At 39.9% G+C, this 24,033-nt stretch overlaps 1 protein-coding gene across 7 annotated transcripts in view; it reads left to right on the top strand.

Annotated features, from left to right (window-relative positions):
• Positions 1 to 24,033, top strand: part of UVSSA (UV stimulated scaffold protein A) — a 91,052-nt gene that overhangs the window by 11,730 nt on the left and 55,289 nt on the right. The window lies entirely within an intron of this gene.

Here is a 24,033-nt window from a genome sequence, read left to right as displayed (position 1 = left end):
ACTAAGAGGAAAGCAATTGCATGACTGATCATGTTAAATTGTTTTCTTTTTGTTAAAACTGTTTGGAATAATCTCAGTGCCCAGCAGAGGGAGTACATACTACATGCTGGCTGTTTTCTTTTGCACTTCCTTTAGCCAGAGATCAGATCATGGTCTTTGCATGTACATATTTTCATGTGAACTTATTACGGCAGTACCATGTCAGAGCTACTGTAATAAGCTAGTTTTCAGCTTTATATAGGTGAATTATTATAGTGGCACAGTTCTAGTTATTAGCTGAGGTTGGTATTTATAATAGAAACACCTATTTTTGGAGGCTAAATGCTATTTTATGAATAAATTGCACATAGCTGAAACCGCTCAAATATTTCTAAGAAGGAAAAAAAAGTTTTTATTTTTATCAAGTAGTTATGCATGTCTTTTGTTCCATTATTTAATTGAGATGTTCAGACTTTTACAGATGTTTATCCTTGAATTGTTTTGCAATTTTAAAAGGTATAAGAGAAAAAATATATATACTTAATCTTAAAAATCGTGTACAATACAGGCCTATATGAAGGTGGGTACAAAGGGTTCAAACGCACCCTCCCTGTGGTCCCCCAAGTAAGCATGCTCCAGCCAGCCTGGGGAAAGCAGAAGCAGCGCGCTATTGGAGCCTCCCTCCCCCATGCTCTGGCCAGCCAAGGGAAGGCAGGAGCTGATTCCAACCGCATCCCACCCCCTACAAGAGCGAGGGGTGCGTTCACACTCTTGCAGTACACATTTACAAAAAAAGCACCCCCCCACACAGAAATTTTTGCATAGGGACTGCAATATGATGCACATTTACAGCATTTCCTTAGAAACTATTGATTTAATAACATCTTGTTGTGAGCAAGACACGAGAAGTCATTCTTCCGTTCTACTCTGCGCTGGTTAGGCCTCAATTGGAGTATTGTGTTCAGTTCTGGGCACCGCATTTCAAGAAAGATGTGGAGAAATTGGAGAGGGTCCAGAGAAGAGCAACGAGAATGATTAAAGGTCTAGAGAACATGACCTATGAGGGAAGGCTGAAGGAATTAGGTTTGTTTAGTTCAGAAAAGAGAAGATTGAGGGAGGACATGATAGCTGTTTTCAGGTATCTAAAAGGGAGTCATGAGGAGGAGGGAGAAAACTTGGTTCATCTTGGCCTCTGAGGATAGAACAAGTAGCAATGGGCTTAAACTGCAGCAAGGGAGGTTTAGGTTGGACATTAGGAAAAAGTTCCTAACTGTCAGGGTAGTCAAACACTGGAATAAATTGCCCAGAGAGGTTGTGGAATCTCCATCTCTGGAGATATTTAAGAGTAGGTTAGATAAATGTCTATCAGGGATGGTCTAGACAGTATTTGGTCCTGCCATGAGGGCAGGGGACTGGACTCGATGACCTCTCGAGGTCCCTTCCAGTCCTAGTATTCTATGATCTCAGTTGGATATCATAACATGTTAGTGTGACTTCTTAATCTTTTTCATTTGTATTTTTAATAACCAGTTAGTTATATGTAAAAAGGTAGGAAATGTACATATGTAAAACTAGACTAAAATGAGTGTCTGGAACAAGAGAGAGTAACTTCAAGTTTCCTAGATCTCCATTATGTTTGCTAAGCAGATAAAAACATTTTGTTTTTGTGTGTAGGGTTTGTTAGGTTAGAGCTTAATTTAAAACTGTGTTTTGGCTTGTCTTAAAACATCTTCTTAAAAGGGAATAAATCAACAATTCTCAAAGGGAAAGGGGACTATTGATGTTAGAACAAATCACTGAAAATAACATAAGACCAAGTCTTTTAGAAAGCACTAAGATTGATAGACTGGCCATGTTCTAATGCAGAAAAATAATATAAATTTGAATGATAGAGAGTTTGGTGAAACCCTGCAGTTTGCAAATTTTTGGGATGATTTGAGTTTGCTACAATTAAATTGGATGGGTGGAATTATGCCATGCATCTTGCTTATTAAAGCAGAACACTCTCTTACCTCCCATGAGGTTGTATATTCAGCAATACAAGAACATGCATTATTTCGTTTTGTTAAAAGTTTCACATATAAGCTGTGTACATGCTTTTATTGTTTCATTAGGACACTGTTCCGCAAATAATCTTACTTTTGAATAAAATTCTAACTTCATTAATTTCTACTACTGTTTGTGAGAGATTACATCATTGTAGATTTCACTATAATTGTAATTTGCAATGTAGATGAGAGAGAATCATCCATGAACAGCTCACTGTAGAGCGCTTATTGCAGACAGGATTGAGACCCAGGGTCAGCTGCTGAAGACCAGTTGGAAGGAGCTCTAGAATCCAGGTTAGAGTGGCACTGGGACTTTGAGGCAAAGCCCTGAGGTAAGGGCAAGGACAGTGTGGGGCCATAGGGAACTGGCCCAGAGAGTTAGAAGACCAGCAGAACTTGAATGAATAGGACAAAGCAGACATCCACTATTTGTAGGTCCCTGGGCCAGGACCCAGAGTTGTGGGCAGGCCTGGGTCCCTCCATCTCCCTGTTAGCTACTGGGGAGGGTGGGGGGAGAGAATCTCATCTGAAGGCAACTCAGAAGAGGGAGCTCTGGGACACCACTGCATCTAGAAATAGCTGAAATGTCCGGGCACGTACAAGAAGGTGAACCCATTACACAGGGATTCCACAGTCTTCCCGGATAACTTATGCTGGTACTTATTGTCCTTACAGTTGGAATTTTTTTTCTAATGTCTAACCTAAATCTCCCTTGCTACAGTTTGAATTTATTAGTGATTGTCTTACCTGCATTTAATCTGTAAACTAACTAATCGCCATCCTTTTCATAACCACTGTTAACATATTTGAAGACTACCCACCCGCTCTTGTTTTCTTCATGCCTAGTTCTTCTTTGAGTGATTGCACATATTTATTCCACTGTTGTAGTGTGTTTGTTCCAATGCATAGTTGTAAAATGGTGCTGCTAAGGAGACAAACTTTGAGTGTCCTCTGGTGCCTCACGCACAGCACATAGGTATAATGTGTGCAATTGCCCTCAGTTCCCCTCGGTTCCTTCTGTGACGGTTGTTGGTGCTTCTGCAAGCCTCTAATCAGGTGTGTAAATAGGCCCTCTTGTTGTTTAGTTTAATAGTATAGCATTATAAAAAGTGTGTGCAGCTGGCATCCAGCTTGGGAACTGGCCTTGGTGCTGGAACTCTGGATTTCTGCCATTCTGGTGGTAGGTCAGTGCCTAATAGCAGCCCTCACCCCAGCTGCCTTAAATGCTTGGGGGATGCTTGAATGAGTGATCAATGTAGTATTAGTAAAGGCTTTAAGTCCTGCTCAAACAAACAAAACTCAGAGCAGCCAGATTGAAATACAGCACTATTTCCAGGAGCAGATATCCTGCATCTGAACCATCTATGTTAGTTCAGGTACCAAGCAACTCCAGTTTTACCAGTATGGAGAAGTAGATCAGGTATCACAGGTACTAAAGAGACACAGTTAATCTGATTCTGTACCAAGAGTATCAAATGAAGCAAACAGGTTCCATTCATATAAGGATTAAGATGGATGCTCAAAAAGGGGGCACTCCCCAGAGCATAACTCTGACAAGAGGAGTTCATTGGATCCACTATGGCTTGTTGAGACAGCTACTGAAGAATGATCAGGATCACCTTACAGCCCAGTACTTCAAAATGCTTTCCTGGTACTGAATACTCTGAAACTTTTAGACTGCAAAAGAATTGTTGAATGTCAGTATCACCATCACTGTCAGGTCAGGAGTCCCAAGATATCAATGTTAGCAGCTTCATCTCTGCAGCAGGCAAATCAGCTGATTTGGCCATCATAATACCATTGACATTATTACTGTCTAGGTCAATGCTGCAGATGATCTCTAAAGTTCCCCTTCCTTCAGAGTCTGACCTTTCCTTCCTGATGCTAACTGGTATGGCCCACCATGGTTGCAAGAAGAGGATTCTTCATCAAATTCTGAAGTGGGATTCTGTGTCTCAGCCAAACTGATTGCACCATCGGAAATATATTGCCTGGTTTTAGTTTCAGTATCAACAGAGAGCTTAGTGAAAGGACTCTTGAGCCATGCGCAGTTGTGGACTAGGACTCTAACAGTGGCCCATTTGGAATATATGGGCTCCCAGCTCCGAATTGAGCATCCCCATGTTGACTTCAGCTAGCTTAGTCTACTGTTGTCCGGAGTATTGACACTGCAAACACCCTAGCACTGGTACTGAGCCCAGCACTGAAGATTCAGAACCCCTCTCATGATCATTTACAAGAGGAAAGCGAATTGGACTAGTTCACCAGATTATTGGCATCCTCTCCCTCCTCATCTGAGGTAACAGTTGCAGTATCTATTTCTCTGCATTCTGATGATGATAAAATGCATCAGGTGTGATTGGGGAGGATGGATATGGCCCTGTAAATCCACTTGGAGAAAAGAAATCACAACCTGGTGAACATCATATGATCTGAGGAAGTGGGTCTGGCCCACGAAAGCTCATCACCTATTAAACCATCTTGTTAGTCTTTAAAGTGCTACATAGTTTTTCCTTTTGTTTTTTAGCAAGATCAGACTAACATGGCTACCTCTCTATTACTGGTGAACATCTTGACATCTGTGTCCTAACTAGAATTCCAGTGCCTACTAATGATGCTATTTTGTCACCTACCAAGATGGTTTGGCAGACCCCACCCGTTTCCCTATCACCAACTCAAAGAGAGTGGAGATGCTATACTGTGATCCCTCTAAGAGTTCAAGCAGTGCTATAATCATCTCCCTTGGGATTCCCTGGTAGTGTTGGCAGCCAGTGAGAGAGGGTCACCATGCATCAATCCCAACGCACAAGATCAAGAAGCTGGACTTGGGAGGAAGCTTTGTTCCACATGTAGGTTACAGCTTCAAATTACAAAACAACAAACTTTTCTGGGACACTATGATTTCACCCCAAGGGATACAGTTTCAAGGTTCAAAGACAAGCTACCAGATGACATGAAACAAAAATTCTTTTTCTGGTCTTCTGGCTATAAGATTAAGGATTTGGAAAGAACTTTTCCCACAGGTACCCTATTACAACCTGGAACCTGAATCTAGTCTTGAAGCTGGTGGGACCCCTGTCATGGAGCCTCTAGCAATACGCTGTTGTACTTATCAACAAAGGCTACATTTTTATTAGCCATTACAACCGCCAGGAAAATTAGGAGGTTGAAGGCTCTAGTATCAGATCCTACTTACATGGATTCTGTTTGGCAATGTCTATGGTTTATATGTGGTAAAGTTTGTCCTCATACAAGTTGTCTTAGGAAGGAACACGTTTCGTGTTAAGAGCAATTTTCTTATCAACCTTCATCTCAGAGCCTCATGGTGATAAAAGGAGAGATTGAATGTTCTGGATTTTAGAAGAACTGTAGCATTTTATCTGGAATGAACTAAACGTTCAGATCTCCATCTCCATTGTTTATTATATTTACAGACAGAATGAGGGGCAAAGCTGTTTCAATGTAAAAGAATAAGTTATCATATTCAGTTGTATTGGCCTGTGTTGGAGGCTGGCTAACCTGACTCTCTGGATAGAGTGCTGCATAATTAAACCAGGTTCCAAGTGACCTCTGCAGTTTTTCTATTTAACATTCCTATATTGAACATTGGAAATCTGTAACCTGGTCATAAGTTTGCCACAAGCTGTCTAGAAATGATGGATGAATAGTCCTCTTCTTGGGACTGCTTATGAGTCAGTGAAATAGAGGTATAATCACTGGAAGAAGAAGAAGTTACTAACTTTACTGTAACTATTCTTTGAGATGTGTTGTACCTATTCTCCTTTCCCTCTCCATTGGAGTCTTTTGGTAGGATGGAACTGAGTGGGCTGAAAACAGCTCCACCCTTTATGCCTGGGTTCTCTGTACAAGGCAACAGAGGGCATTTATGACACTTTGCCATGTATCACGAAGGAGAAAATCTCTCTGAGAACTGCATTGAAGCATGCACGCTCCTACAGTGAAACAGACATGTGCAACGCATCTTCAACAACAACAGTTATGGAAAGGTTAGTTACGATTTCTTTTCCTAACCTTTCCTCATACTTCAGGTTTCTAAAACTTTATATTATTTTTATATCTGTTGTCTGGGCTATTAGCTATTTATCCACATCTTTCTTAGACTGGACATTGGACCCTGGCCTCTCCAGTGCTGAACAGCATGGGGCAGTTACCACTTACATATAGCATTCTTGTTTATTCATATAAGAACAATAGCCTTTTTTTAAAAACTGAATCATGTTGTCTTCTGTTCTACATATATTCGGCTAATAACTTCAATGTCCTTTTCTGTAGTATTACTGTCTCGCCAGTTATTCCCTGTTTGTAGTTGTTCATTTAAACTTGTCCTTATTGAATTTCATCTTGTTGATTTCAGATTTTCCAATTTAGAAAGGTTATTTTGAATTCTAATCCTGTCATCAAAAGTACTTTTAATCCCTCTCAGGTTGGTGTCCTCCACAAATTTTACATGCATGCACTTCCCTCCATTATCCAAATTGGTAATGAAATTCTGAATAGCACTGAACCCAGAGCTGACCCCTTGTGGGGCCCCACTAGATATATTCTCCCAGTCTGACCGTGAAGTACTGGTAAATACTTTGAGCATAACCTTTCAACCAGTTGTAGACCCATCTTATATATTTTCATAAAAGCTAAATTTCCTTAGATTGCTGCATGTCGTACTACATACATAAATCAAAATGTAGCACTTCTACCACTTCTCCCCCAGACACTAAGCTACTAATCCTGCCCCCCCCCCCCCAAAAAAAGGAAATTAGGTTGATTTGTTTTGATAAGTCTATGCTAGCTATTCTTTAATAATCCCATTATCCTCTTGGTTTTTATAAATTGATTGTTTAATAACTTGTTCCAGTATCTTTCCATGTATTGAAGTTAGACTGATTTGTCTATAATTTCCTGGGTTAAGAATATAAGAATGGCCGTACTGGGTCAGACCAAAGGTCCATCTAGCCCAGTATCCTGTCTGCCGACAGTGGCCAGCACCAGGTCCCCAGAGAGGGTGAACCGAAGACAATGATCAAGCGATTTGTCTCCTGCCATCCCTCTCCAGCCTCTGACAAACGGAGGCCAGGGACACCAATTCTATCCCCTGGCTAATAGCCTTTTATGGACCTAACCTCCAGGAAATTATCTAGCTTCTCTTTAAACTCTGTCATAGTCCTAGCCTTCACAGCCTCCTCCTCAAGGAGTTCCACAGGTTGACTACACGCTGTGTGAAGAAGAACTTTGTTCCCCTTTTAAACAAAGGTATAGTAAAACCATAGAGTTACAAATACCTCAAGAATGGAAGTTGTATGTAACCGAACAAGATGTAATGGTGGTTGTTTCAAAAGTTTATAACTAAACATTGATATAATACAGATTTGAACCTTTACTGTGCAGAAGAAAAATGTGGCTTAACCATCTTAATTTAAATGAAACAAGCATAGAGACCATTTCCTTCATTTTTTTTTATAAACTTTTCTATTTGTAGTAGTTTCCATTTAACATTGGATTGTACTGTATTTTATTTCTCTGATGTTGCCTAATTACATACTTCTGATTCCAAATGAGGTGTGTGGTTGGCTCCTCACGGCGTAACTCTGAGGTTCTACTTGCCTTCCTCTAGTCCTCTGGGATCTCATCCATTCTCAGAGTTCATGAAGATAATTACTCAGGGTTCCAAGATTGCTTCAGTTAGTTCCTTAAGTACCTTAGGATGAATTTCATCAGGCCCTGACAATTTGACTGTATCTGACTAATCTAAATATTCTGTAACCTGTTATTTCTCCTATTCTGACCCGTTTTCCTTCACCAGTGTTGTTTACTATTCATTGTATTAAGCATCTGGTCATAATTAAAATAAGCATTAATCCTTCTTAATATCTTTTGTTAGCTCTTTTCCTCTGCTGTGTAGTAGACCAAGATTTTCATTTATCTTTCTCTTGATCTTGATATATTTATAGAACTACTTCTTATTGCTTTTTATTCCCTTGTCAGATGTATGCATCTCATTTTGTGCCTTAGCCTTTCTGATTTTATACCAGCATCCTTGTGTAACTCATACCTACTGGGTGGGGTATACTGTCCCATGTAGTGGCACTTAGACCACTTATGAAGAGAAAGAATGAGTGTGTTCTAGGCCTTAGCTGAGAGCCAGCTGGCTTTTACCTCAAGCTGTAGAGGCTCATGCACTAAGCTCCAGAGATTCTAGGTTCAGTTTTTCCTGTTGGTACTACACTTGGGCTATAGCTACACTAAAAACTTTTTGCAGAAAAGGCAGTGTAAATTAAGTGCTTATTAACATTTTCTCATGCTTCATTTCTCATTCTTCCGATTCGTTTTGCACACGAGGCGTTTGCTCAAAAACAAGCAATGTAGACGTGTCCCTTTTGCTCAAACCCCCCTTTTTGCACAAGATCCTAATACCTGAAAAATAGAGACATAAGGATCTTGTGCAAAAAGGGTTTTTTTGCACAAAGCGGAAACAGCTACACTGCTTCTTGCGCAAAAAGCAGTGACCGAAAATGTGCTAATGACATCGCAACTCATGCTAATGAGTCCGTCATTAGCATATTCTGCTACAAAAACCTTGTAGTGTAGACAAATCCTTGAACTATTCTTTTGTTCTCATCCTTAGCAATTTGTCCTTTTTTGTTTTTTGTTTTTAGTTTCAAGTAATTAAAGCACTTCTGATGGAGCCGTATTGGCCTCTAACTATTCTTCTTATCTATCTTCCATGTCAGAATAGTTGTTTGTTTCTTCAGTACTGTCTCTTTGAGAAATGCCAGTTCTTCTGAACTTCTTTCTCTCCCCCACCCTTGGATTTTCTTCCAATGGAACCCTACCCTACCTGTTCTTTGATTTTTTTTTTTTATCTGTTTTTCTTTTTAAGTTTGTTGCCCATAACACCATGTGTAATGGATAGGAGGAGTGCTGGCCAGCATCTGGTGACTAAGGGGTTAAAGTTAGGTAGCTAGCAAGGAGGTTGGCAGGAAGCCAGAAGAACCAATAGGAATAAACTGATGATATTTGAATTGTATAAGGTACAATTCTATGTGTGGGAAAGTTAAACTAGGAGTTGAGAGACACAGAATGATTTAAACCCAGAAATGACTGCCATGCCTCCAAGGAATTCAGAGCATGAAAGTGGACTGAACCAAGAAGGGATCATGAGTAAATAAAAGGAAAAAACTGAATCTAGTCACGATCAGGGTATTTTCTTTATTTTGTGGTTGTGTTTGAACTGCTCTGTGTGAATCTATCTTCCCCTCACCGATTCACCATCTAAGAATTGTTCTCAGAGACTTTCTCTGTTTTAGTTTGTTTTCATTAGTTGCTCTATAACAATGAATAATCAATTATGCTTTATCAAGTTGATATTTTGTAATAAAAATCACTTTTTTAAGACGATGATTCGATACTTATGTCTTGGAAGGTAAAAGCAGTTCTGTCTGTGTCTGTCTGCATTCCTCAGACTAGAGGTCAGCTACCAGAGACTGCATTTTGGTTTTCTTTTCTCTTTTGTTTTTCAAGCTCTTTTGTGGTAAAGGAGCTTGGGATATGCCTGAGGGAGAATTCAAGTGTCTGCCCCCTGTTTTTAGGGATAAAATTACTTGATGATGGTAGCTACCCCCCAAAAGTCAGTGCATTTGTGACTCTGGGAAGTTTTTATAAGCAGAGCCTGTTAGAGGCAAGGTATATATTTTTAAGATTCCTTGCAGCCTCCCACCTTCTGCAGTTGGAGTGTCAGAGTGGGGATCAGCCCTGACATGGTGGCAGAGAAGTGGGATCATTTTAAACCTGGAACACAGACTTCAGGATTTTAAAAGGACACTTTTCCTCCTCCCCCCCCCCCCCGCCCCCTCTTTTTTGCTGTTTGGAAGTTTTGGGATTTTTTTCTCTCTTCTGCTGCCTGATTTAACACAGAAGGTTAAATCTGCACAGAAAGAGAGTCCAAACCAAGCAGTGTTTTTTGTTTTGTTTTTTTGTTTTGTTTCTCGCTTTCAGGACAACCAGATAGCTAGGCTAAAGTAGGGCAGGGAAGCAGCCCAGTTGCATGTATTTGTGGTCAGGCAGAGTAGCCCTAGAGCAACCAACCCTTCTGAAGCAACACCTCAAGGTGAAAACCACCTCATATCAGGGTAAGATGTCCACCTCCAGGGAAAACCTATACCATGAGGCGGAGGAACAGAAGAATGTTCCTGTGAGGCCAGGGAAAGTAATCTTGTGGGGGCAGGAACAGAGGGTGGCAGCCATGCCCCTCCCTCACCACTGTCTTCAGGGTGAAAGAGTTCCCTTAAGGCAGGCAGATCTCTAACTCAGGCCGAGATGGAGTTCTTATAACAAATTAAGCGAATAGAAGCAGGAGACGGGGAGAAGCAAAAGCAAGTAGAAATGGAAAATGAAGCACTTGGAAGCAGAAATGGAGATAAAGCAGTCAGAAGTTGAAATGGAGAAAACTAAGCAGCTAACACTCCAACTTCACTGACTAACCACCCTGCTCTAACTAATGTTCTCCAGCCCAGGAAATACCCTGTGTACCAGGTAGGAGATGATGTAGAGACCTTCTTAGAAAGTTTTGAAAGAGCCTGTCTTGGGTACAGCAACTAAGGACGCCAGTACATTGTGGAGCTGAGATCACGATTCGGTGGACCCCTAACACAGTGGCAGTTGAAATGCCTAGGGAAGACATGAAAGACTATGAACTTTTTAAACAAAGGATCAGACTTAGGATGGGGCTCACTGCTGAACTTGCCTGTCGCCGCTTCAGAGCCTTAAGGTAGAAAATGAGTATGACAGTGCCCCAAATTTCCAATGAGATTAAAAGGAATTCAATTTTTTTTTTAATATGGAGATATAGAACTGGAAGGGACCTTGAGAGGACATCAAGTCCAGTCCCCTGCCCTCACGGCAGGACCCAGTACTATCCCTGACAGATTTTGCCCCAGATCCTCAAATGGCCCTGTGACGGGGCAGCGCCCGCGCCCCACACTAACCCGGCGCAGGCCCCGGAGTGCTGGAAGGACCGGGAGCCGACCAACCCCCGTGGCGCCAGAAGGTGCAGGCGCCCCGGTGGAGCGGTGCCACCCGGCGGGGGAGGCAGCCCCGCCCAGCCACGAGAGACTTCATCACGGCGGGACGCCCAAAAGGAGGGCCGCCGCCAGCCAGAGGAAGGAGGAGAGCAGCAGGACGCTGGGCGGCCAGAGGCACCTCGGGCCGGACAGAGGCACCTCGGGCCTCTGCTGCAGGGACCTTGGGACCAAGCCGTCACGGCGGCTCGGCGAGGGATGTAGGAAGCGACCCAGGGTAGGGTGCTGGAGCCCAGGGGGTTGGTGTGTTTAGGGGACTCCCTCCCCCACCAACCAGGGCTGGGGACAGAATTCCCCAGACCTTAAGGCCCTGAGTCGGGGCTTGGAGTGAGTGTGGGCCCGAGCCCCCCCCACCTCTCCACGCCGGTGCGGACGCCATTAAGACCCTGATAGCGACGGACCAACCCTGCCGGACCCGGGGCAGGGCATCGGGGTGATCGGGGAGCACGAGGGGAAGAGACCTCGGGTGTGGGAAGACGGAGGGGGTGGAGGCCCTGCGCGGCCCGGGGGAGGGTCACACTGATGCCACGCCCCTCCACAGGCCCCCTCAAGGGTTAAACTCACAACCCTGGGTTTAGCTGGCCAATGCTCAAACCACTGAGCTGTCCCTTCCTCCCCCCCCCCCCAGCATGCGTGGGTACCAGGAGCAAATGTCAAGACTTGTGAATGTAAGACTGGGAATATGGGCAAGACATTTTCACTGGAAGGCTTGAGATTCCTTCCGATCTCCTTAGCATAAGAAAGCAAGCTCTAATATTTGTCCAAAGGCTTTGTATTTACTTAGGCTTTTCTTGAAATGTGGGTTGGATGATCAGGCTTTAATTTTTCTATTCTGTTGAGTAGTATAAATCTTGAAAATTTTAATAACAATTAAGAAATATTTGATAGGCACACAAAATAACTAGAATTACAAATAAAATGTTTGATCTTCATAGATTATGTGTGTCATTAACATACTGTGTGGTTTGGATTAAATAAACATAATGTAAAATTATAATTATTTTACAGTTATAATTATTTTTTTAAATAAATATGAGAGAGCACTTAACCTTCATAATTTCAAAACTGGAAACGGGTGTGTGTGTTTTGGGGGGGGAGAACATGAATGAGAATATGAGTTCTTCTTTCTCCTCAATTTTAGCCTTTGTGTAATGATTTATGTATCTGAGACCCTCCCTTTTTTTTCTTCCATCTCAGTTTTCAGAAAGACCATTTTTCTCTTGGCATAACTGATACTTAAAATTAAAAGTGACATAAAATTGCATAGTCCTTGAAACAGGACTTCCTTTTCTAGTGTTTCATTTTTTTCTTTCAGATCTGGATGATAGGAGTATAGATTATACCTTGTATTGCATATAATTCTGCCGGCCTGTTGTTTATTATTTTAAAAATCTTGTCATGCAGACCTAATCCTGAATTGTTACAGGTTGCCACTGTGATGACCTCTGATCATCTGGCCACACAATGCAGTTTTGTGCATCTTTTAAATAGTGTATAAAATAAAGTTCCCTCTGCCATTAAATTAACCTTTGTTAATTATTTAAGTTTCGCAGGGCTAAGACGTTGTCTCACTGAATTCCTTTCTGAATATTGAGTAGTGTGCTCCAAAGGTAGTATATATAATTTTGCTCCCCATCCACACATTTGGTATGCTATTGCTGCTGCTTAAAATAAAGTTCGCTCTGAAAGGTTGGATGATAATGTACATAAAATGTATTTACAGAGATCAGCACTGATAATTAGCTATGTGTATATTTACAAAAATCCAATAGCAATAAGAGGAGTGATGATTAAAAACTAATACTTTAAATATAGTGTGTGTATACTAAACTTTGATCTAAACACTCAGTACTTTCATCCAATCACCTAATGGGCATGAGACTTTGCTTCCACTTCAGGCCAAACCTCTTTGTACCATTTTTATTCCTGTTAGGAAACTTTCTGCAATGTGCATCCTGAATGTTGGCTTGCACCCATTAAAAGCAATGACAAAGCTTCCACTGACTTCAGTGGACAGGTTAACATCCCTGTGAGGTGTCTTTGTTAACTGGCATGGGCTAGCCTTATATTTTTCTTAGGTCTTTTAAATCTCCCAGACACTGGTGTGTAAAGTCACATCACTGTACATTTTCTAGTAAGGTGGCTTGATTGTTAGAATTGAACACTAATAATAGAACATTAATCCCAATATTAATAATTTGATTATCTCATTTATAGGCATGCAAGAACAGCAGATAGTAGTAACAAATTAAAAATTGATATCTGTAGTTGCACAATGTATGCATAAATATAACAGTCAAAGTCTTTTGTATTTTAATTTACTGATTATTATTTATAATCACTGACATACATTGTGGTGTGTGGTTTTAAAAAGGTTTTAATGACATGAATTTGGAATAATCTAAACAATAGGTAAGTAGAATGGAATAAGTGCTAGCAAGGCCTTGCATATCATTTACCGCCACTGAGCTTTTTGTATTGTATCTTGTTTTAGAAAAGAAAGTAGAAATGGAAAAGTGGTATCTTCTTTTAAAAAAAAAAAAAAAAAAAAAAAAAGTCTTTGGGTAAGGTTTTTTTCCTCCTTTTTCTCAGCCTGTAGAGCTGTTTCCTTTGAGTAACAAAGGAATAAGAATAAATATTAAGAACCTTATAAATATAAACTTTTTAAAAAACCTGTGGGGCCTTGAAAATTAGGTCCATTGAAACTAAAACAATCCAGGCTACTTAACCAGTGTTTCATGATGCTGGAAATCTTAGAAATTTCTCCAGTAGAGACTAAAAATATCTCCTTGTCCTGGACAGCTTTGAGTTATCAGGTCTAAAACAGCTGTTTGGACTAGGAGTGAATCTAACCAGCCTTAGACTTCATATACCTGCAACTTTAAATACCTGCTATTATCTGATGCAGACTAAGTGGCAAAGATGAAAACATTGTAGAATATTAATGTGTAATCATAACTAAAAATGACTGTAAAAGTGACACCACTTTACTTCGTGCTCCTTGGATATTGAATCAGATCTGCTGATCAAGACTGCTAGCAGGGCAGGGCAAAGGGGGCAACTTCACTAGGGTCCAGTGATTTAAAAGGGCCTGGGATTGGGCAGTATCCAGAGTCCCGAGCCCTTTAAATTGCTGCCGGAGTGCTGGGTGACGTCCAAACAACTCTGAGGACTGGCTCCACTCAGCCCTTCTCCTTTCGGGAACATGGATCTGCCCCTTTCCCCACCTTGCCCAGGCTCCTGGCAAGTCCATCAGATCCCCTGCTGCTGACTGACTTCAGTGGAATGAATTTTACTACATGAGCAAATCCTTCTCTGAGTACTATAAGACGTACCTTTGCCTGGATGTAATGAAGCTTGTTTTCCAGGAGTGGGGGACTCCCCAGATAGACTTTTGTGACATGGCACAATGGGAAGTATTACCAGTTTTTTTTCCTTCAAGCTCACAGGCCTGGGTCTCTCACTTCCTTTTCCCATGGACAAGTCACCTGTATTATTTGTTCCCTCCTATTCAGCTCATGTACAAAGTCCTGCTAAAGATCAAACGGGACCAACCACTGGTTGTCCTAAGAACTCCAGCATGGCCCCACCAACATTCATTTGCCATTCTGCTGCACCTCTTCATAGTATCCCTGGTCCTATTCCCTCTACCTGCAGGCCTGATTTTTTGAGACCACTGTCATCAGCTCCCTCCACCTGACTGCCTGGAAATCTCTATGGCAGAACCCCAGAAAACTATTCTGATCAAAGCATGTCCATGAGGTCCTGTTGGGGGAAAAAGAAAGCCCTCCTAGGCCTCATAACTTGAAAAACAGAAATGGTTCTCCATCTGATCATCCCAGCAGGTGTCTTACCTATGTGATTATCACTGCTATTGATTTTTGAGTACCTCCTGTACTTGAAACAGCAGGACTTATCTAATTCATCATTGAAGTTCACTTGGCTGCTATCTTGGCTTTTCATCCTTGAGTGGATGGCTGATTTGTTTTCTCAAACAATAAGTCTAGACGTTTCCATAAGGACCTAGAGAGGTTGTACCCCAGGTGTGAAAACTTGTTCTTATCAAGGCTTACAGTCCCACTGCCCCATCCACTTAAGCTGCTGATAGTATATTTCCTGGTATATGTTTCCTGGAAAGTGACCTTCTTAGTGGCCCTTACTTTAGCCAGAAGGATCTCGGAGATCTGTGCTCTCACTTCAGCACCACTATACAACTGTGTTCTTTTAAAGATAAAGTTTAGTTGCATCCTAATCTAGCTTTCCTTCCAGAGATGGTCTCCTAGTTTTATAAAGCTGTCTGCCTGCAGATTTTCTATCTGAAGCCTCATGCAAACAGGAAGAAGCAGAGCCTTCACTCCCGTGTTAGGTGTAGCGATGTGAAGGACCAGTCGACTATCTGATAAGTAGATGCTTATCAGATAGTTGACAGGATAGTTGAGTAGTTGCTCCTTCCCCCCCCCCCCCCTTGCTGCCTCTATCAGGTAGAGGCAGCAAGAGGGAGAGAAGAGGTATGTACTTCAAAGCTGCAGTGCTGCACAGAGCCCACGGTCAGCACGGGAGTACCCAGGTGACCCTAGACTTTGGGGCTTTCACCTTTGAAGTGCCTAGAGCTGTTGCTACACTTAAGGTGCAGGCACTCTATCGACTAATCGAATAGTCGATGCAAAAATGCATTGACTATTCAGTTAGTCAGTTACTCCATATTTAACATCCTTGGTTAGGTGTCAAATAGTTTTTTACACAGAAAGAACCAGCCCGAAAGCTAATCAAGTGTTTATTGCAGTTGCAGACAAGATGAAAGCTCTCCCCATCTTAGCTTGGAAAATTTCATTGTGAATCACATTGTGTGTCTGCACATGTTACAAACTGGCACCAGTTCCACCCTTGTTCCCTCCCTCCCCCCCAGCACTGGCTCCGCAGTGCTGCCAGCCCCCTCCCCACTCTGCTGCTTCTATCAGAAGGAACGGGGAGGGGAAGAGGGAGGGGAAGGGAGATCAGGGGAGGCTGCCATGAAGCAGCCTCTGTCTGCAGGCTGTCCAAGTTCCCCATGGACAGAGGTTGCTCCACCAAGCAGCCTCTGTCTGTGACGAGCCTGGGCCTGCTGTGGACAGAGGCTGGTCCTCAGCAGTAGTCTCTATATGTGGGTAGTTTGGACACCTTCCCCTCCCGCCCCCCCCCCCCCCGCACCCCAGCCGTGGACAGGGGCTGCTGCCAGGGACCAGCCTCTGTCCACAGGCTGCCACACACCGCAGCTGCTTCGCAACAGCCTCTCCTCCCTTCCCTCAGCATAATATGAGCGGTGTGTTGCAGACATTGTTGTACCTTTAGCTTTACAGCTAGGTTTGAAGTGTATCTCCTTAAACATCCATTTTCAATTCTTGAGCAATTTGAAACCATTTGGAAATGCCCTTTTCTTACTGTCTTGTATCAAGTTGCCCAGATTTGCCTGCTTACTATTGAGCAAATAAAATGGAAAAGGAACAAGCAGGAATGTTTTTGCTAATGGTGTTTGGCTATTCTCAGATATAATTTGCAGTGATTTGAATTTGTATTCAAACCTGTGTTTTACCCCTCAGAAATGTAGCTTTTTAATAGCACTAAATAAATGTTACAGTCATCAAAGGAAAAATCAAACATGATTTTGAAATGACAAAATTTAAACATTGATATTTCTTTTTGACACATTTTAGAGAATACAAAAAGATGGGGATAGAAAGACTTTCCCATATAAATATGTTTTGAGGATTCTGTTTCACTGTCAGTTATTTTTAAAAGGTTTTTACATTAGCTGTGCGTGTGCGTATTATACAAAACATCTCTGATCCTCAGTTACCATTATTTAATTTATATTTTATGTTGTGCTTGTGGCTGTATACAAAATGTTTCTTTAAGTTGTGTGTTCAAATGGGTTCCACTATGATAAGTATTATAGTTTCTTGGCCAAAATCTTCTGACCTCTAGAAAAAATGTCTAGTTGGCTATGAGTAGATGCACATGAGATATTGGTATGGTGGTATAATTTGCAAGATCTTCCAGAGAGAGTATTAGCATATAAATAGCAGATGCAATGACGACCATCACAGCTGAGTACATTTAATTTTTAGTTTATAAGATAGAATGGGTTTTTAAATGCATAGCCATCAAGCCTGCTGAAAGACAAATGAAGTTTAGAGTTCACTTGTCTGAGGATGCCTTACATCATTTTGTTTAAAAAAAAAAAGGGGGGGGGGGGACAAACACATAAAACAGAACACAAGTGATTTCTAGGATGAGAAGTAATTGAGATTGCAAACCAAGTTAATTAGACCATACAAAATGTATTTAATGGGCCCAGCTGTAGTTTGCAAGTGGTGTTTTAGTAAGTAGATACAGCTTCTTTAGATGTTATATCTTTCCTTTCGTTTATAAAATGAGTATCTCCTCTACATCTAGTTTTATAAACTGATTGCATTATATATTTTAGAAATTGTATTGCTTGTTTAACTATGAATGCAGAGATTCAATTTTCTAAATCCTCTTAATAGAATGTAGCATCAATATAAAACTGAGAAAAGTACCAAAGGCTTCATATCTTGCAAAGTATGGGGTGTTGTTTTTTTTTTGAATTTGTGTAGTTTATTAGTATTTATAGAATCATAGAATACTAGAATTGGAAAGGACCTCGAGAGGTCATCAAGTCCAGTCCCCTACATTTACAGCAGGACCGAGCATCATCTAGATCAGTGTTTCTTAACCTTTTTTTTATAAAGTACCCCTTTAAAAAAAAAAAAAAAAAAAGTACTCCCAGTACCTAGAGTTTTCAGACACACACAATTTTTTTCTACTATTGTAACACATTTGTTTAAACAACTTAAGTGTAGGTGGTGATATTTTTGGGTGTAAAAAGTACAAAAATAATAAAGCGCTATAAAACTTAAAACAAAAATTCAGTTTTTCCAAGTTTCAGTTGTGTTGATGTACCTCCCCAGACTTCTCTTCAGTACCCCTAAGGGTACTTGTACCACTGGTTGAGAAACACTGATCTAGATCATCCCTTATAGATGCTAGACCTTTAAATCATTTTTGTTATACTTCTGTGGACCTTCTCCAATTTTTCCACATCTTGCTTGAAATGTGATGCCCAGAACTGGACACAGTACTCCAACTGAGGCCTAATCAGCGCAGAGTAGAGTAGAAGAATTACTTCTCATGTCTTGCTCATAACATTCCTATTAATGCAGCACAGAATCATGTTAGCTTTTTTGCAACAGCGTCACACTGTTGACTCATATTTAGCTTGTGGTCCACTATGACATCTACCGTAGGTCCCTTTCTGCAGTACTACTTTCTAGACATTCGCTTCCCATTCTCTATGTGTGAAACTGATTGTTCCTTCCTAAGTGGAGTACTTTGCATTTGTCCTTTATTAAACTTCATCCTATTTACCTTGGACCATTTCTTCAGTTTGTCCAGAGGATAAATGATTAATGCATGTAACTGGATGGGTGATTATAATAAAATATATTAACTCGTTGGATGCACGGTAGGGCATAGGCTGAAAAGTAGAGAAGAATCATGATGAGATTTCTGCTAGCCCACTACATCTTGTTTTGGCCTTTTATTTTGTAAAAGAGGCTGCAGGAAGGAAGCATCTGTTTTAGTTTTTTTCCCTGCTAGAGACGGACTGAGTGCACTTACCTAACTGCCTACGTAAGTCAGCACGGCTTTAACTTACTGTTATTGCACGTGCAGTAGAATTGACAAGACATCCATTTTTCTATGTCATTTTTAACATTCTGAACAGATATAGTAGGAAATGTATCATATGTGCAGGTTGTTCCTTTTTGCACTATTTCCATTATGAAAAAAAGTGTTTGGCCTATGAACTTGAATGTTGTCTTCACTGAAACCAACACTATTCTGGAATGGAAGTTTTATTCAGGAATTCAGTCATTTTAGAAAAATGCTACTTTATCACTTGAATATCTTTTATTTTAAATGTATATTAATGTAGTACTCACAAGATGAACTGACAATATTAATTTGAAATAATTTATTTTTTTCACAGAACATTTATATCCTTAGCAATGACAATAAAAACATTCCTGTGCTTCCTCTTAAGCATATGCTACCTCTATATTTGAAGGACTATCTTGTAGTGTAAGAATAGGTAGTTTACTGTCCATTACCCTTCAGATCAGGTACTATGTTCATACTGCCTACGAGTACTTCCAACAAGGATGCCAGTTGTAATGCTGGCTTTTGTGATGTGGTCTCTTCTCAACAGAGAACTAGTTGAGAGTACAACTATTTTACCTCATTCACTGTACATCTGTTGTCCAGTAACCACTTTTGGTGGCTACTGACCTTAATGAGATTTAAATTCTGTGGCCTAGAAGGGAAAAGCTGTATGTTTCAGGATCTACCACCTGAGTTATTTTATATTTCCATTCAGATATTGAGGAGCACAAGAGGTAGTAGCACACAGATTTCTGATCTGCATGCATCAACATTTGGTAACTTATCAGTTTTGTTTGATTTACCATATACACTATGTTTTGGATTTTCTTAAAACATCTAAACTTGTCTGCCATGAATTCCAAAACACACACATTTTAGTAAATTGCATCATTTAAAATGCTAATTTAAATGTGTATCCTTGTGAACTAATTTGATTTGTGGTCATTTGAATCTACCATTAAGAAATTAATCCAATTAAAACTAGTTGCCAAAATGTACAAACCTTATTACAAAAAAAGTGGCCGAGCAACGCTAGAGTGATTCACATTTTATAAAGCATTCGTGCTCTTCGATCGGGGAGCAGTGAAAGATCTGTATGGAATAAATGCACCTAGCTGGTGCCGGGGAAGTGGAATTTATATCAATGACTTCTCTGACTAGAGTAATGTTGCTGAGGAGTTCTCATCAGACTGAGTCAATTGTAATGGAATGGAAGGAGAACAAAAATGCATAAAAGGGATTATATAGATGTAATTAATTTTCTTCATTCTACTGATATTTTACATAGTAACTAGTTAATAGTCCCTCACAACTTTTGAATTCTAACAGGGATTAACCTCGCTACATATTTGAGAACTAAAAGAGAGAGAGAGGTGCTTATTTAAAATTATATTAAAAATAAATAGGTCATGTCTGTTCAGAGGGGAAAAAGAGGCTTAATTCCTGATAGTTAACTAAGAAGATAAATATTTTTTTCAGGAAAACTAAATGTAATAAAAGTCCCCATTGAAATTGAAGGGTGCAAACAATAAGCATAATATTTTATGAAAATGACCCCCATATTTAAAATCTGGCATTATGTTATGCATTGTAGCACCAAGTCCACATCTACCTTTTAGAAAATTAAAACACATAAATTCTGTTTAGTGTTTGATATGCACTGCACTAGCTGAAAGCCATAATGCCCCTAAAACCTTGGGTTGCTTTTCACCTTTCATAAATTCCTGGGTAGATTCTATACAAAAAATAATTTTCAGCTCCGTGGCTCATTGTTATTCAAACTTGATTGATCGTCGTCATTTACTCAGTGAGGAAGTTAAGTGCTCCTGTCATTTCTGAAGAGTATAATTGGGACGTTTCACAGGTCAGCGGTAGTGACAGGTTTCCCTTTTGATTAGTGTTAGACTGATAACAAAAATTACAGTTTCCTATGATTAATGTTTCCTATAGAACCTAAATGCACAGTTCATGGAATATACCTAAACAAAGTGAATTTGCATCTGATTATGTCTTTTCACATCAGGGCTTTTTGTGTAACTCAAAGTTTTTGAGATTATCCAGGTATACAAGGATGTTACTACTCATTCAGTTTAAGTCAGCCATGTGTGATAGACAGGTTGTTTGGTGAAGTCTCTTCATAGCTATATAGAGTATATGAAACAAAACATGGTAGGAGGGGAAATGTAGTTAAGTTCTGTGTCCTGAAGTCTAGCCCAGGTATTGCAATATTTATAATGTATGTAAGAATTTGAACTAACACCTGTCCAGTATTCTAAACAAAATATTGTGGATTATTTCCCTCCTTCCTAAACTTGCTTCAGTTAGTGATTTTCTGCACTTTTTGCACTGGCCAGTTTTTAATCAAAAGCACAAAAGTCCACTGGATTTATTTTCCCCTTAGACGTAACAATTAAATAAATCTGTGGTAGTTCCTATTTTATTTTTGATGTTTCACATTTTGCAGAAACAATTTTTAGACTGAGACAATCCATAACAAATTTCAGTTTAGTGTAGTTTGTTGAATCTGAATTGGAAATAAGAACTGAGAATAGTATGTTTGACACAATCATATATCTTAACAGGACAAACAGGCAGCTCTAATGATAAAGGAAAACTAATTTGCTCTCATCTGCTAAGTTGCTTTTAACAAGTAGAAAAGAAAAAAATAGATCTTTCAAGCCACAATGCTAACAAACTAGTTCCTTTTCAGTCTCCCAACTGCTCATATTGTGCTGAAAGCAAAACTCTACAATATTTCTTTGTAAAGGCCAACTGAAAGGTCTTCTAAAAGCTTGAAGTTTCAAAATTGATGTGCCTCTTTGGTAATTGACTGACCCAGTCTCTTGGGGTGTTCCTGATTAGCTGTAGAGCGCTTGACCCTTTTTATGTTGGAACTGTAGTTTGCCTTTGAGTCTGGGCCAAGAGAGGTCAGAAGCAGCATGTGTCTGTGTTGGTTACACCAGGCCAGGGATGAACTGCTGCTTTCCTTAAGATGAGGAGAAATGATTGCAGTGGGACCTGCAAAGTAATTTAAAACTCAGAGCCCTCCAGCATGCCTATAGCATGGCAACTTTGCTGATGATGTGGTACTGATGATGTGGCCAATGGGACATCCATGGTTATAGCTACACACTGTTGACTTCAGGGCTGGTTTCAAAGAAGTTTCTGAGAATTACTATTAAACAACAAAAATAAGGAGGGAAAGAAAGGCACTGTTTGGTAATGATGCACTTGATAATCTACTGTCCTTTTGGACTTTTTAAAACTACAGTGTTCTGTGGAAAGTGTCAATTGAGAAACAAAGAAATCATCCTGTAAATTTCACTTACTGAAGGGTAAATTGCAGTGTCAGTAGCAGCTGAATGTTTTGTGTTTAGAAATGAGCTTCATTGTAGCATATAAGCAATGCTGATTAAGAAGTTTTGCTGAAGTTGTTGATTTTAAATATACTCACTAAAGTTTGGTTTCCAGGGGTTTTATTTGTCTTCAAAATCTCAGTTATGATTTAGACTGAGGAACTCAAGTGTGCAGCTGTGACACACGATTAGATTAGTGAATTACATTGGTAAAATTCTGCTGCAGGGTAAAATTGCTGCGTCCTCCTTTCCTTGCTTCTTCCTCCTTTCCTATCTACAACTAGTAGTTGATATGAATACCTGCATGAGAGAGCAAGATAGACTATTTTCCTTAGAGGCTAATATATTTATTAGGGCATGAGATAAGTGCAGTGGGAAGGAAATTAAAAGGGATAATACTGTACATGATTGGGGGAAAAATGATAGGTGAACTAATCACCTACTTCTCTGTTCCTTTTATTTACTTCAGGGAACTTTGAATAGGTGTGATTGAGTTCTGTGGTAAGACTGTTCTTTTGATGGATTCTTTGAATTGTTTTCCAAACTCATAAAAGCACATGGCAAAACTACAATAACTCATTCATTCTGTGAGATGGAAATCTGTTGAAATCTCCCAAAATTGGGCAAGAGAAATAAAGTAAAATACTAATGATTGGCAGCATTGCTGTATTCTTAAGAGAATACCTAGGATTTGGGGATTTTACAAGTTTCCATACAAATTCTCATTAAACAAGGGACAGATGGTGTTTGCCCAGGTTGTGGAGTCTCATTGACGTGCTAATGGCAAAAATTTGCTAAAATGAAATTTAGGAAGCTGGTTGCCCCTATTGTGCATTAGTTGCTTTGATTGCTTGATAGAACTGCATTTTTAACTTTCAACTGCTCATAAATAGTCCATTAGATGTATACAATTGACTATACACATATATTTTAAAAATCCCAATAATTTCAGTTCCTAGGATTCTACATAGTAATGTTTGCAACCTAATGATGTAATTGTTTCCTTTCTTATAAATAAGATATTTATGTATTACAAGTGCTTTTCCTTTAAAGCTGCTGTCAAAAAGTAAATACAGTGGAATCCCATTTAATTGAATTCCACTTAATCAAGCCACAGTCCTATATCCCAGTCTCCCATATTTACTGCAGACTTCACTGCAGTCTGGGTTCCCGGACTGATACGCATTGAAGGTCCTTGGTCTGCTGAAAATAATTGTTTCTAATGTTGCCTGGATTCTTTATGTAATAGTGCATCTCCAAAACAAAGTGATGCAAACAATATACCTGCTGGATTTTCAGAATGAGGTTGTATTAGTTTGAACATAGCTCATTTAAAATTGTTTGGCCAGTATCCTCAAAATAGGGGAAACCATAGCAAATGTTGATGCCCTCTGTAGATCCAGGATCTCTGGGGACTATTTTTATTTGTATAATATAAAACAAATATAATTTGATAATTCTGCCTCAATAAGTCACAGAATAGACTCCAGTTCTGCAGAGTAGTACTACAGTAAAATGGCGCATGGCATTAAAGCAAGTTTGAATGGTTTTGATTTTATGAAAATCGAGGTTGCCAACACATCCTTTGCTCATTCTATTTGGCCTGTTGTATGTGTTGGGGATGGGTAGACAGTAGACAATCTTACATTATGTGTGCTGAATGAGCTGAACCAACAAAACTAGGAAAGGCAGAAACAAAGCTATCACTTGCTCATTAAGTCAAGATCTTAATGTTGTTTTATCATTTTTTTTTAATTTTAGGATTTCATACTTTCTCAGACTTCACCAACTCTGTGTCTTTTAATGGATGAGAGAACCTTTAAAGAAGATCTCTCTTAG

The sequence above is a fragment of the Pelodiscus sinensis genome, chromosome 5, assembly GCF_049634645.1.
Source record: "Pelodiscus sinensis isolate JC-2024 chromosome 5, ASM4963464v1, whole genome shotgun sequence".
In the NCBI taxonomy this organism is placed as follows: Eukaryota; Metazoa; Chordata; order Testudines; family Trionychidae; genus Pelodiscus; species Pelodiscus sinensis.
This window is presented reverse-complemented; position numbering and strand designations above follow the sequence as displayed.